A 15565-nucleotide genomic window follows, 5' to 3' on the forward strand; every position below is an offset into this window, starting at 1 on the left:
CAGGCTCACCGCCGCCGCCCGGCGCCCTCTGCCCTCACCCCTCACCCCGGCACCGGCTCTTAAAGGGGCCGCGCGGTGTCCGATCCCGCGCCGGGACCCCACCTCCTGGAAGACCTCTCAGTCCCAGCCCTCGGCCCCACCCGGAGACCCTAAGACTCGTCGCACACACACCCGCGGAGGGTCCAGTTGTCCGGGTTCCGAGCACGAGGGTTCTCTCCCCGCCGGCCTGGCCGGAGCCGGCGCCCCCTCCTCTCCCCGCAGCCTTTGTTCGTGCGGGGCCTGCCGCGGGGAGAGCCTTGCTTAGCCCGGGGCCCGGCAAGAGCGCGCACTGCGAGCCCGGCCCTGCGCGGCGCTTTACCTGCGGCATCCGCGCTTCCCCTCTCCACGACCCCTGGAGGTGGGAACCTGGGTCTGTATTTTACTTGGGAGGAAATGAGAAGCTCAGAGACGAGAAAGTTTGCCTCAGGTCACATGTCTCATGAACTGTGGTGTGCGTGGGGGGCGGTCCCCAGTGCAGCGCTGTTCCCCCAGCCCCACCGATGACCTCCAGACTTTGTCGCTTACAGTGAAAAGTGGCCCCTAAGCAGCACTCTAGGGGACCCGACCTGACAGTGTGACCCCCACCGCTCCGTAAAGGCAGTTGAGGGTCCGCCCCTAGCCGACCGCGGTTGGAACACAACCACTGGGCGCTTGGACGCTGGTTGTCCAGAGCGGGAACAAACATAGGTAATTACACCTTGGGCAAGTGTCGAGCGGAAATACCCTGGAGCCGGTGGGCGTCCGGGTGGTCACCGCAAGATGGGACGTGCAAGCAGTGACTGGAGGCCAAGTAAGCGCCCTGGTGCAGCAAGGACCACCCCAGGCTGGAAAGGCCTTTTCTCTCCGCCGGGTGCCAGAGCAGCTGAGGGGGAGGGGGTGAGGCGGAAGGGGACATGCTATCATGCATCTACGATGGGCCAAATGTGTACTGAGCTCCTGTGTCGGACGCTGGGGGCTTAGCTCTGGGAAAGGGGAAAAGACCCCTGCCCAGGGAGCCAAGGAGCCCTGGGAGTCTTTGAAGGTAATTATTTTTGGGGGGAGATGTGACCAGACGGCCTAAGCATTCCTAAAACTCCTCCCCCAGGGCTACCAGGTGGAGAGCGAGGGCAGTTCCTCCTCCAGCCTGGAACCCCCAGCCATGGCAGGTCCCCGGGGGGCCACCCTAGGGCTCCAAGAGAGGCTTTGGCCCCCAGGGAGTGCAGCCCCTTCCCATGGAGGGAGGGATCTGAGAGGCTGTTTGAATGAAGGTTCACAAAAAACGTTGCAGGGGACTGCTTCCTGCACCGTCCTGGGACAGGTGGGCACTCAGGACCCCAGAGCTCTGAGTGGGACTGGGAGAGGGCAGCAGGAGGGGGATGGGTAGGGCTCTGGAGGGCCTCTCGGCTTTCCCATGCTCAGTTCTCCAGATCTCTGGCCTCAGAGCTTTGCACACAGTAGGTGCTTAGTGAGTGCTTGGGGCCCCTCCCTTGCAAGCCTGAGGAGTGCCCAGGTAACTCTGAGTATATGGGGTGTGTGTGTGGGGGGGGAAGAGTGTGTTCCTGGCTCAGAGCCAGCACATAGGAATAACAAACATCCGTGGGGGGTGGAGGGGGGGTGGGGCTGCGGCTGGGATCAGGTCCTTCCTCTTTCCCTGCCCCAGGTGGGCCCCAAAGGAGGAAGGTCCTGCCTAGGGGAGAAGCCCTGGCTGGAGGTGGAACCTGAGCTCAGGGAGATGCCCAACCCCCATGCATGGCCAGGTCAGGTCCGCGATGGAGTGTGGGGTGTGGCAGTGGCCTTGCTACCTTTGGGCTCACTCCATGTCTGAAAAGTGGAGGAGGCTGGGTCCTGGGAGGGGGTAGGAGGATTCAGGCTCAGCACCCCAGCTGGCCTGGTGGCCTGAGCCTGTAACTGAGGCCCTTGGGGAAGCATGGACAGACCCCCCCAAAGGCCCTGAGACCCGCAGGAGTGGGAGGATAGAGGAGCTGTTGCCTGGGGTGGGAGGATGCCCAGCTCGGCTTGGTCCCGGGGCCAGGCCCAGGACGAGCACAGTGGAGAGGAGAAGGGAGGGCCGTCCAGGTGGGCTGCCCTTTTTCCCGGCCCAGATGTGGTTAGCACCTGCATGTGGCCCCAGGGGCAGCTTCTGGCTCTAGGCCTGAGCAGGCAGCAGTAAACTGAGGGAAGGGGATGGTGTCCTAGTGTCCCTTCTGGGGGGTGGCGGTGGCCTGCAGCTTCCCCCTCCTGTGCTTGGCCAGGGGAGTGTGTTTGGGCCAGGATTATTTTATTTCATTTCATTTCAGTTTTTTGGCTTCACCTCGCGTCTTGCGGGATCTTAGTTCCGCCGACCAGGGATTGAACCTGCATCCTCGGCAGTGAAAGCACGGAGTCCTAACCACTGGACCCCCAGGGAGTTCCCAGGCCAGGATTATTTTATAATCCTAAGGGTCATTTCTCGTGCAAAACGATGGGGCAGTGGTACCCACTCTGGAGAGGACAGTGACTTCCAAGGCCACCAGCTCTGGCCCTGGGTTCTCTGCAGCCCGGGGCTAGACTCTATCCCTTCCCCCTTCGCCACCCCCAACCCCCTACTCCGCCCAGGCGGAGGGCCAGCGGTCTAGGCGCCTCGCCTGGGCGGTGGTTCCTGCCGCTCACGCCCCCAGACCCGCCCAGGTCAGCGCGGGGAGCCAGCATCTCCGCGGGGCGCGGCTGTGGAGGGGCAGGAACGCCTCGCGGGGGTTACGTCTCCCCAGCGGGGCCCGGCCTCCGGCTGGGGCCGCCGCGCCAGGCGGGTCAAAGTCCAAGCCGGGCAGGTGATCGCGGCCGCCGCCTCAGGGTCCCCAGGGTGGAGCAGGGCCCTGCACGGGGCCGGGGAGGAGCCGCGGCCGCGAGGGCTCAGGTCCGGCCAGGCCTGCCCTGCGCGCTCGCAGCCCGCAGCCCCCGAGGGACCCGCGCCCCCGGCCGGCAGGTGCGAGCGCGGTCGTCCACGCGGTCCGTGCGCGCCCCCTGCCGGCCGCCTGCGCCCGCCTCGCCGCGGGACCGCGCCCTCCCGGGCATTTCTTAAAGTTTCTTTCCGGGCAGAGGAAAAGCGGGGTTCCTTTTTTCCTGCTGACTCCCAACTCAGTGTTTCAACAAATAAGTATACCTGTATCCGTGGCGTAACAAGTCATAGAAAGTTCCCTCGCGACCCTTCCCAGCCCGTTCTCCCCCGCCCTCCTGAAGATCCCCGTCAGTTAATGTTGCCTGTTCTTGAACTTCATAGACACGGAGACAGGAGGCGTGTATTCTTTTGTGTCTCGCTTTTTTCACTCAAGGCAATACTTTTGAGGCTCATCCACGTTCCCGTGTCCCACAACCTGACTGTAAATGTCTGTGGTATTGTATTTTGTGGGTGTGCGGTGACGCTTGAACCAATTCTCCATTTCTATGCGTTACATCCTTTCCATACCTTGGCTATTAAAAGCAGTGCAGTGAAGCAGCATCCTTCTATATGCTTTTTTTTTTTTTTTTTGCCACTCCTCAGGGCCTGCAGGATCTTAGTTCCCTGACCAGGGATCCAACCAGTGACCCTGCAGCAGAAGCGAGGAGTCTTAACCACTGGACCACCGGGGAAGTCCTCCTTCTTATGCTTTTACTAACACATTTCAGGTTATTTTCTTTCCTAGTATCTCATGACAGTTTTAGAATGTACAAGTAAATACAGAGAATGATATAACAAACACCTATAACTCCGAGACCCAAACATGTCAGCATTTTCCCATTTTGCTTCAGGTTAGAAAGCAACAGTGCAGACCCCCGCGGGCTCCCTGGACCTCTCCTGCCCCTCTGTCCAGAGACAGCCTCCACTCATGATGGCAAGTGTCTTCCTGGCTCTGTCTTTATCATTTTGCTGCATGTTTAAGCCCCATGTACACCACATGGTATTATCTTGTACGCTTTAAGATATTTACGTATAAGAATCATAGTAACTGTTCTCTTTCAGTTTGCTTTTCTTCACGTTGCAGTCTGTTCATCTTTGTTGATGCAGATGAGGCTCGTCCATCCATTGTAGCTGTTGTGCAGGTTTCCGTTGATGAATGGATTTCCTCTATCGACGTTTGGTTTGTTTTCCTACATGGAGCAGTGCTGCGAGGAACATTCTAGCAGATATCTCCTAGCGCCACCTAACTCGTAACTCATAGTCATCCCGGACCAGCTGTGTCAGCATCACCTGTGAGCCTGTTGAAACGCAGACTCTCAGCGCCCACCCCAAGCCTGCGGAGCCAGAATCTGTGTTTTAACAACTCTGGGAGATTCATAGGCACATTTGATTTTTTTAAATATTTATTTATTTATTTTTGGCTGCTTTAGGTCTTTGTTGCTGCGCGCAGGCTTGCTTTAGTTGTGGCGAACGGGGGCAGTTCTTCGTTGCGATGCATGGGCTTCTCATTGCGGTGGCTTCTCTTGTTGCGGAGCACAGGCTATAGGCGCGCAGCCTCAGTAGTTGTGGCAGGCGGGCTCAGTAGTTGTGGCTCGTGGGCTCTAGAGCGCAGGCTCAGTAGTTGTGGCACACGGGCTTTGTTGCTCTGCGGTATGTGTGATCTTCCCAGACCAGGGCTTGAACCTGTGCCCCCTGCATTGGCAGGCGGATTCTTAACCACTGCGCCACCAGGGAAGCCCCCACATTTGATTTTTTGCTTTTTTTTTTTTTGCACCATTTTAGTTAATGGTTACAATCATTGTGCCATAAAATTGACTTTTTTGTTGACTTTTTATTGTGGTAAAATATGCGTAACATAAAACTTACCGTCTTGACCATGTCTAAGTGCACAATTTGATGGCGTGAAGCACGTTCACATTGTTGTGCAACCATCACCACCATCATCCCCAGAACTTGTTCATCCTCCCAAACTGACACTCTGTCCCCATTAAACCCTCACTTCCCTGCCCTCCCCAACCCCTGGCCCCCGCTGTCCTACTTTCTGTCTCTATGGATTTGACTCCTCTAGGGACCTCATGTAAGTGGGATTATACGGATTTGTCCTTTAAAAAACTATTTATTTTTAAAGTGAACTATAGTAGATGTACAATATTGTGTTAGTTTCAGGTGTACAGCACAGTGATTCGGTTACATATATGTGTGTATATATATTTATATATATATAATTCTTCAGATTATTTTCCACCATAGGTTATTACAAGATATCAAATGTAGTCCCCTGTGCTATACCACCGATTTGTCCTTTTATGACTGGCTTATTTCCCTTAACATAATGTTTTCAAGATTACCCTGTGGTAACATGTGTCAGAATTTCATTCCTTATTTTTTTAATTTAATCTAATTAATTAATTTTTATTGTTGGCTCTGTTGGGTCTTAGTTGTGGCTCACGGAATCTTCGTTACAGCATTGCGGGATCTTTTGTTGCGGTGTGTGGGCTTCTCTCTAGTTGTGGTGTGTGGGCTCCAGGGTGCATGGGCTCTGTATTTTGCGACACACGGGCTCTCTAGTTGTGGCACGTGGGCTTAGTTATTCTGCAGCATGTGGGATCCTAGTTCCGGACCAGGGATCAGACCCGAGTCCCCGGCATTGGATGGCGGGTTCTTTACCACTGGCCCACCAGGGATGTCCCTCCTTCCTTCTTATGACTGACTAATATTCCATTGTATGGATGGACCACATTGTGTATCCATTCATCCGTCGATGGACACTTGGGTTGTTTCTACCTTTTGGCTGCTGTGAATAATGCTTCTGTTGACATGGGTGTGTAAGTATTTATTGGAGATCCTGCTTTGAATTATTTGGGGGATATACCCAGAAGTGAGATTGCTGGATCATATGACAATTTTGTGTTTAACTTTTGAGGAACCAATAAATTGTTTTTCACAGCAGGTGCACCGTTTTGCTTTATTTATTTATTTAGTTTTATTTTTGGCTACGTTAGATCTTAGTTGTGGCTTGCGGGATCTTCGTTGCAGCATGCAGGATCTTTCATTGTGGCATGTGGGCTTCTCTCTAGTTGTTGCATGCAGGCTCCAGGGTGTGTGGGCTCTATAGTTTGTGGCACGCGGGCTCTCTAGTTGAGGCATGTGGGCTCAGTGTTGTGGTGCGAGGGCTTAGTTGCCCCGTGGCATGTGGGATCTTAGCTCCCTGGACCAGGGATCAAAACTCCATCTCCCGCATTGTAAAGCAGATTCTTTACCACTGGACCACCAGGCAAGGCCCAGTGCACCATTTTATATTCCCAACAGCAGTTCATGAGGGTTCCAATTTCTCAACATCCTCGACACAATTGACTCGAATTTTAACACATGTGTAGTTCTGTGACTTTTAACACATGTGTAGGTTCATGTACCATCATCATAGTCAAGATACAGACCAGTTCTCCTACGACTCTCCCTTGTGCTCACAAGGATCCTGATAACCACAGTGGGCCCCCCTTGATAACCCAGGACAACCTCCTCATTTCAAGGTTCTGAACTAAGTCATATCCGCAAAGTTTCTTTTGCCATGTAAGGTATTCACTGGCTCTGAGGAGTAGGATGTGAACATCTTTGGGTGTCCATAATTCTGTCTCCCACAGTTGGCATGATATCTTCCTTAAGTATCTGGAAGTATTCATTGTTGAAGACGTTGGTCTTCCGCTTTCTTCATGGGAAGATTTTCATTTACAGATTCATTTTCTTTAACAGATACAGGACTATTCACACTTTCTATTTCTTCTCATGTCAGTTGTGATAAAACTGTGTTTTTCAAGGAATTTGCCTATTTCATCTAAAGTTTGAAATTATTCGTGTAAATTTGTTCTCATACCTAGTTATTACGTTTTTATCGGGTGTAGGATATGTAGTGGCGTCACCTTTTATGTCTGTTATTTGTAATTTATCTTTTTCTCTATTTTTTTGATGAGTATTGCTGGTGGTGCGTCAATTTTGTTTTTTGTTGTTGGTTTTTTGTTTGTTTGTTTTTGTTTTGTTTTGGCTGTGCCCCATGGCTTGTGGGATCTTAGTTCCCTGAGAAGGAATTGCACCCAGGCCCTCAGCAGTGAAAGCATGGAGTCCTAATCACTGGACCGCCAGGGAATTCCCTGTAAATTTCGTTCGTCTTTATGAAGTTTCTCTATTTTACATCTGATTTCAATTTCATTGAATTATGCTCCTACTTTTACTATTTCTTTTCTTCTACTTTATTTCACATTCAGTCTGCTTTTCTTTTCCAGCTTCTTGAGATGGAAATTTATTTGATTTTCACCTACTCTTCTTTTCTAAGACATGTGTTTTGAGCTATAGAGTTTTCCTTAAGCACTGCTGTCCAAAATATCTTCTAATTTCCACTGTGATTTCTTATGCTTATGGGTTATTTTGAAGTCTGTGATTTAATTTTCAAACATTTGGGGACTGAAAAAATATATCTTTCTCCTATTGAGGACATGTTTGATTCCTCTCTGTCAAAGAACATACTCTGTAACATTTCAGTAGATGTCAATTAGGTCAGGTTGGCTAATCACATTGTTCAGATCGCCTATATCCTTAGTGATTTGTTTTATCTCCTTGTTGTATCTGAGGTATAAAAATTAAAAAATTTAATTTTACTGAGATATAAAAATTAAAATTACTGAGATATAAAAATTAAAATCCTCAATCCTATTTGTGGATTTGTATATTTCTTCTTTTAGTTTCGTCAACATTTGCTTCATATATTTTGAAGCTGTTTTTGGTTCATAGGCATTTAGGGTTGTTTTCTTTTTGGCCTCATTGCCTCCTTCAGCATCATGAAATGCTCTTTGTTATCTCTGGTAATAGTTTATCTTAAGGTCTACCTTGTTTGGCATTAATATAGCTACATTAGTTTTCTATAAAATCAGTGTTTACATGGTATATCCTTTTCCCACCTTTTCACCTTCTACCTTTCTGGGTCCCAATGTTTAAAGTGTGCCTGTTGCAAATAGCATGAGTTGAGTTTACTTTCACTTTTCCAATCTGACATTTGACATTTCTTGGAGTGTTTAGATTATTTGTGTTTTTGCTGTAATTGCTGATATTGTTGGGCTTAAGTTGCTGTTTTTTAAAAATTTTATTTATTTTTGGCTGTGTTGGGTCTTTGTTGCTGTGCGTGGGCTTCCTCTAGATGCGGCGAGCAGGGGCTACTCTTCACTGTGGTGTGTGGGCTTCTCACTGAGGTGGCTTTTCTTGTTGCGGAGCACAGGTTCTAGGCGTGTGGGCTTCAGTAGCTGTGGCACGTGGGCTCAGTAGTTGTGGCTCGTGGGCTCTAGAGCGCAGGCTCAGTAGTTGTGGCGCATGGGCTTAGTTGCCCCGCGGCATGTGGGATCTTCCCGGACAAGGGCTCGAACCAGTGTCCCCTGCACTGGCAGGCACATTCTTAACCACTGCGCCATCAGGGAAGCCCTAAATTGCTGTTTTTATTTCTTTCATTTCTTCTCTGTTCCTTTATTCCTTCTTTCTTGCCTTCTTTTGGATTCTTTTTTTTTTTTTTTTTTTGTGGTACGCGGGCCTCTCGCTGTTGTGGCCTCTCCCGTTGCGGAGCACAGGCTCCGGATGCGCAGGCCCAGCGGCCATGGCTCACAGGCCCAGCCGCTCCGCGGCACGTGGGATCTTCCCGGACCGGGGCACGAACCCGTGTCCCCTGAATCGGCAGGCGGACTCTCAACCACTGCGCCACCAGGGGAGCCCATAACCCCAGTTTTGATACATACTATTTTCATTATTAGTCAGTTCTACCTATTTTTTAGTTTCTCTTTTGATTTTCTCTTTGGCCCATGCATTATCTAGCAATGGTCGAAATGTTCCTAATGACCAGGGTTTTGTGGCTGATGCCACAGACTGATTTCTGCTGGATACGTGAGGCGGCCAGAGCACAGGGTCCCGGCCATCTGGTCTTTGTGGGGACGCCCTCGGCGGGCACGTGGGAATGTTTCCTAAAAGGCCCAAACGTGTTGAAGAATCCGCTGTGTTCTCCAGGCTCAATAAATCCTTCACATCAACCTATGGTGCTGTAAATATTCTGCATCCTTAGCTAACTCTTTGCTTGCTTGATCATCAATGACTAAAACAAGTGTGTTGAAAACCTCCCACTTGATTCTGGAGTTTTAAATTTCTGCTTGTGATGCTGCCAGTTTTCCCCCCGGTAGAACTGGAGGCCCCGTGAGTAGGTACCCACGGAGTTAGAGTTGTGCTGATTGTGGCTGGTGTACCTTCTCCCATCCAGTTTCTTTCCACCTTTCTGTGTGCTTACGTTTTAAGCGTGTCTCTTCTGACTAGTGTAAAGCTACTTGGAAAGCTCCCGTATTCAGGGGCTTGTGTCCTTTAACCCATGAGCCGAATCCACGTGGCTTGGTGTGATTTCTGACACATTTACATTTGTCCCTACGTTCTTTGCACTTAACTGTCCTATTTTTATGCTTTCTTTCACTTCTCCTTGTGTGTATGGGGTTTTAAAGATTTGTGTGTGTGTGTGTTGATTGATTTAGAAGTTGTTTACCGTATTCCCTGTGTTACTGACAGCCCTATTCATTTCATACCTACTTGGTTTTTAAAGATTTTTTTTTTTGATGTGGACCATTTAAAAAGTCTGTATTGAATTTGTTACGATATTGCTTCTGTTTTATGTTTTGGTTTTGGGGGGCTCGAGGCCCGTGGGATCTAAGCTCCCCGACCAGGGCTCGAACCCACACCCCCTGCACTGGAAGGCGGAGTCCTAACCACTGGATGGCCAGGGAGGCCCCTCCCTATGTATTTTTAAACAACACATTGTCTAAATGCGATTGGCCTTCTACCAGCCTCCAAGAGCAGTGCAGGAACTCAGGAAACTTCGCCCCTGCTCCCTTTCCCGTCCTGCGTGGGGGTGCGTCCAGTGTCTGAGCGCCATCTGTTTTCCTGTTGCCTCTGGGCTCATTTTTGTTTATTTTTACAGTCAGTGTTTGATTAAACTCACCCGGGTGTTTGCCAGTAGCTCTGTTCACCATTCCTTCCTGCACCTGAGTCCTTCCTCCTTCCCGAAGCCCATCCTTGGCAAGCTCCCTCACTGAGCATCTCTTAGCAGACTCCACTTTCCATGAGAGTGGCTGGATTTCCCCCCTCACTCTTGGTACTGTCTTCACTGGGGACAAGCTTCCAGGTTGGCTGTTATTTTTCTCAGTGCTTTAAAGAGGCCAACCTACTGTTTCTGCTGCTGTTGCTGGGGTCCATCTGGCGGCCCCTCCTCTCTAGGCACCTGCCATTCTGTGTTCGCTTTTGCTAAGAGCTTTGCTGAGGGTTTCATTGTTTAACCTGCTTTATGTGCAGTGTGCTTCACGAAGCTGAGGATTCTTGCTTTTCACCATTTTGGGAGATTCTCTTTGGAAATGGCCTCTCCTTGGTCTCTCTAATCTCTAATTGGACAAATGTCAAACCTGCTGTTCTGTCCCCGCGTGACTTAAAAAGAAACCCCAGCTTTACGGGCATAAAATTCACATATCATACAGTTCATCCGTTTAAAACACACAATTCAGGGAGTTCCCTGGTGGCCTAGTGGTTAGGAATCTGTGCTTTCACTGCCGAGGGTGCGGGTTCGATCCTTGGTCGGGGAACTAAGATCCCGCCAGCTGCGTGGCAAAAAAAAAAAAAAAAAAAAAAAATCACAAAATTTGATGGTGATGGCGTGCAACCATCACCACGATCAATTTGAGAACATTTTCATCTTCCCCCAAAAGAGTCCCGTGCCCATTATAGTCACTCCCTGTTACTCCCCAACCCTACACCCCCACCCCCCCATCCTAGGCTACTTTCTGTCTCTAGATTTGCCTGTTCCGGATATTTCACGGAAAGGAAACCGCGTACCATGAGGTCTTTTGTGATGGCTTCTTTCCCTCAGCACGTCGTATCTAGGGGTCCTCCATGCTGTCGGTGTTTCAGTGCTTCATCAGTACTTCACTCCTTATCACTGAATGTTATTCCATCATGTGGATGGACCACCTTATATTTACGAATCCATCCGCTGATGGATACTTGGGTTGTTTCCATCTTTTGGCTATTTTGGGTAATACCGCTACACATGTGCATTAAAGTTTTTGTGTGGACGTGTGTTTTCATGTCTCTTGGATAGATGCCGGGAGTAGAATTGTTGGTCGTACGGTTGAACCTTTAAGGACCTGCCAACCTGTCCCTGTGTGTCCGAGGTGACTTTCTCAGTCACTGTCTTTTGCCTCCTGGGCAACATTCTGGGTATTTTCTCTGAATTCAGCTTCCCCTTCAGCTGTAGCTAACGGAAGGCTACTTTGAGTTTTAAATGTCAGAAGTTCGACTGTCTTTTCCCAAAGATGCCAGGTCTTTTTGAAACTGTTCTGATACCTTTCCAATTTTTAATGCTGAAATATTTCCAGCACATCCTATCCTTCAACTGAGAACGCCTATCTCAGAGGTTCCAGGGTTCTAAATCTGCCGCTTGTTCTTTTGACTCATACAACATCTGTCCCAGGTGGTTTGGTTTTTCCTATGGTGTCTAATTTTGGGTTGTGACTGCACGTTCATCTGTGCTTAACCCGTGGGAATTGTCCTGTGAAGCCGGAGCCGGGGGTGGATTCCTCGAGAGACCTTCTCTTACTTCCCGACATGGGACCACTTCTGGGGGCCCCGTGGCCCCACAGGGGGTACTGCTGTGCACTCCACATGAGGGCAGGCCCGTGTTCCCCCCAGGTGCCACACTGAGTCACATAGGTTTTCCTTGTCAGCCGCCTTTGCTGGTGTTTGGGTTTTCTCTGGCCCACCTTTTCCTTGTATTAAAAACAAAACTCTGCTACATTTTAGCGATCTTATTAGCTTTATTCAACAATTCATAAATCAGGCAGCATCCCCTCCAGCAGATGGAAAGGGGCTCCAAGGAGCTGCACAAAATGAAAGGCTTTTCTAGGCCGAAGGCTGTGGACAAGGCAGTTATAGTAGCCAAGAGTGGCTGGGTGTGTCAAGGTCACTTTTCTTTAGGGGCTGGCAGGGGTCAGTCAGGCAGATGACCTCACCAGAGTGACCAGCCTATTCCTGATGAACTGGTTTAAGATTCCATTTCTGGGAGAAGCTGAAACTGTAATTAAGTCTTGTCTCGGTTTGGTGACGTGGGGGTAGCATCAGCAACTTGATTTTTGGCCTGTTGCCTTGTTTTTAACACCCGCGAGTGAAGGTCCGGGTTTGTGCAGGGAGCAGTCCCTATTCCCGCACAGCCCCGTCTGGGGGGGGGGTCTGAGTTTGGCCAAGATACTGCCACCTTGGCCTGTTCCCCCGCCCACCGCCCTTCTCTCATCAGAAGCTGCCCCCTCAGTCACCTGTCTGCTTTCACTTCCTCCTTGATTTTGATCTTGGAGAATGTCTCTTACTCCAGTGGAGCTGAGCAGAGAGGAGACCGGAAGAGAAGGAGGCTCCCTGGCGGGGGCAGGGCGGGGCACTTGTTGTTGGGTGGTTTACTAACTGCCCGCCATGCAGTGGCCTGGGGGCCCTCCCGCCCCAGCAGGAGGCTGGTTGCCTGGTGTCCAGAGCGTATTTTGAAGGCGCTGATGCTTGGAGCAGCCACGCAGATCAGGCTGCTGGGGACCATGGTCGAGCGGTGGATTCTCAGAGATGAGGGAAGGGAAGGGACGGGGGACTCTGGGCACCTGCCGGGCCTGGACGAGGGCTGGGAACCCAGAGTCCGGATCCTCAAGGCAATTCTGGCCCCTGTGGGGGCTGGAAAGACCAGAGGCGAATATCTGTGACAACTGCTCTTAGAAAACTAAGAAAATAGAAGACTCCGTTACCAGATAAAGCCTGTCCACCGAAAGCTGGCAGCAAACGTAACACTCAGGGCAGAAACTGGAAACCGTCTACCGAAGCCTGGTAGCAAGAAGGGCTGCTGTCGAGGTACGCTGGGGAGGAGAGAAAATCGTTATATTCTTGAAGAGAATGTGATAATTTACATCAAAACCTCAAAGACCCAACGGGTAGCAAAGTCAAATTCATGTTTTCAAGGTTTCCAGATCAAGAAACAAAAACAAGTCATTCCTTTTCACCATAAGTAACTAGAGAATCTAATGGAAAGTAAGCCATTATTTAAAATACCAACACATCTTATGTATCTAAGAAATAATCTATAAAGAATGCCTGAGACCTCTAAGGGGAAATTGTAAAAATCTTTTATTTTATTTTTTTAAAGAACCTAGAAGAACTGAATAAATGGAGAAATAGACCATGTTCTCGGGTAGAAAGAGTTAACATTATAAAATGTTAATTTCCCCACATTACTCTATATATTCAGTTCAATGCCAATAGAAATCCCAGAAGGATTTAATTTTGGAATTTCTCCGTAGATGTAAAACTTACGTGTAAAGTTCATGGATAACTGAGGCAATTATGAATAACGGGCAGCAGGGGACCCTCTGCAGATGTTAGGCCACTCGATAAACTCTCAGTTACTAATAGTTTGCTACTGGCGCTGGAACAGATAAGTAGATGAAGGGACAGAATAGGAGCCCAGAAAAGACTGTGCGTCGGGAAACTTAATTTTTAATAAATTGAACATGGACGATGGCTCACTCCATACAGGAAGTTAAAATTAGATACTTACTTCACAGCCCCTAAATCCAGATGGATTGAAGATGTAAAAGCATATGTAAAAGGGAAAGGGAAAACGTAAAAAAGAGTAGAGGATAAAGTCGGAGGTCATGTCTGTCCTCCTCGGGGTAGGAAAGGAGTTCTTAAACATGACCCCAGAGCGTAAGTAATAGTTGGGAAAAGGCTGGATATAACCACATCAAAACCACAGATGTATGTCAGCTCAGTGGAGGTCACTGCGGCACAAGGATGGTTAGATATCTGGGCGAAGATATTTGCTGTGTTTATAACCACTAAAGGGTTAATGTCTAGACTGTAGTGGTAACCCCTGCAAATCAACAGGAGGGCTACCCACATGTGGCTCTCAAGGACATGAGGAGATCTTTGCCCTCATTTCTTTTTTGGTACGCGGGCCTCTCACTGCTGTGGCCTCTCCCGCTGCGGAGCACAGGCTCCGGACGCGCAGGCTCAGCAGCCGTGGCTCACGGGCCCAGCCGCTCCGCGGCATGTGGGATCTTCCCGGACCGGGGCACGAACCCGTGTCCCCTGCATCGGCAGGCGGACTCTCAACCACTGCGCCACCAGGGAAGCCCTGCCCTCATTTTTAATTAGAGTAAAGCAAATTGAAACAAAACCCCACTTGAGTGTTGGAGAGAGGGAACACTCTCACAGTCCCGATCGAGGGCACCCTGCAGGTATTCAGTGAGACTGAGTATTCACGTACCCTTGACAGGGGGGTTCCTCCCGGGTACACACCCCGAGAAGCCCTCAGGCAGACGCTAAGGTCAAGGGTGTTAATCGTGCTGTTTTCTGTGGTTGCAAAGAGCCCCCCAAAGGGTGGTGGATGCCTGCAATGTGGGTACCAATGCAACGGGGAACACTCTTTAGTGGCCAGAAATCACACCCTGTGTTTTCTTTTTTCTTTCTTCCTTCCTTCCTTCCTTCTGGCTGCGTTGGGTCTTTGTTGTGGTGCGCAGGCTTCTCATTGCGGTGGCTTCTCTTGTTGTGAAGCAAGGGCTCTAGGTGCTCAGGCTTCAGTGGTTGTGGCGTGTGGGCTCAGTAGTTGTGGCGCACGGGCTTAGTTGCTCTGCGGCATGTGGGATCTTCCCAGACCAGGGATTGAACCCTTGGCTCCTGCATTGGCAGGCGGATTCTTAACCACTGCGCCACTGGGGAAGTCCCCACACCCTGTGTTTTCATGTGCCAATACAAATAAATCTCAAAAACATCAGGTTTGCCTTTTTTTTTTTTTGCTGCGCCACTCAGTTGTGAGATCTTAGTTCCCCGACCAGGATTGAACCCAGGCTCCAGCAGTGAGAGGGCAGAGTCCTAACCACTGGACCCCCAGGGAATTCCCCAGATTTGCTTTTAAAAAGTGAGAAACAGGACAAGCTTTATAAAGATACATGCTGAAAAAATACTATGTACTTGTCATGACTGTATGCACATATATAAACTTACGGAAGACAGACTAGAAAGACGTGCACAATTTGGGTGCCTGTTGGTGGAGAGGGTGATGGGATTGGGGGTGATGGGATGATGAGGAAGGAGAAAAAAGTTAAATAAGGAAACGGGGAGATTCATTAAGTTATCATTAGCTTCCATACGATTCTCGGCACATATACGATGCGTAAATGTATGCGTTTGGATGTTCCATAGATGCATATTTCAATTGGGTGATACAAACCCTTTACAACTACAGAGGTAAACTCTGTACTCAGTGTAAGATGTGAAAACCATACAGAGAAAGGAGCGAACGTCTTGCTTTCTCCCTTCTCACCTTGTCCAAATGGAAGAGGGAACCATGGGTCATGGTTTGAAGATGTATATATCTCTCTGCCCTGCCCCGAAATGGGACCACACTGCATATCTCACGTAACTCGCCTATTTTCGTGACGCTTTTGCCCCATTTTCATTCTCGTCCTACAGTGAGATGCTGAATCAGTCAAAGTGCTTGTTTCTTCATTTCTAACCATTAGGAAAACTCACAGTTGCCTTTCTGTC

Source organism: Pseudorca crassidens, chromosome 9 (genome assembly GCF_039906515.1).
Source record: "Pseudorca crassidens isolate mPseCra1 chromosome 9, mPseCra1.hap1, whole genome shotgun sequence".
Classification (NCBI taxonomy): Eukaryota; Metazoa; Chordata; class Mammalia; order Artiodactyla; family Delphinidae; genus Pseudorca; species Pseudorca crassidens.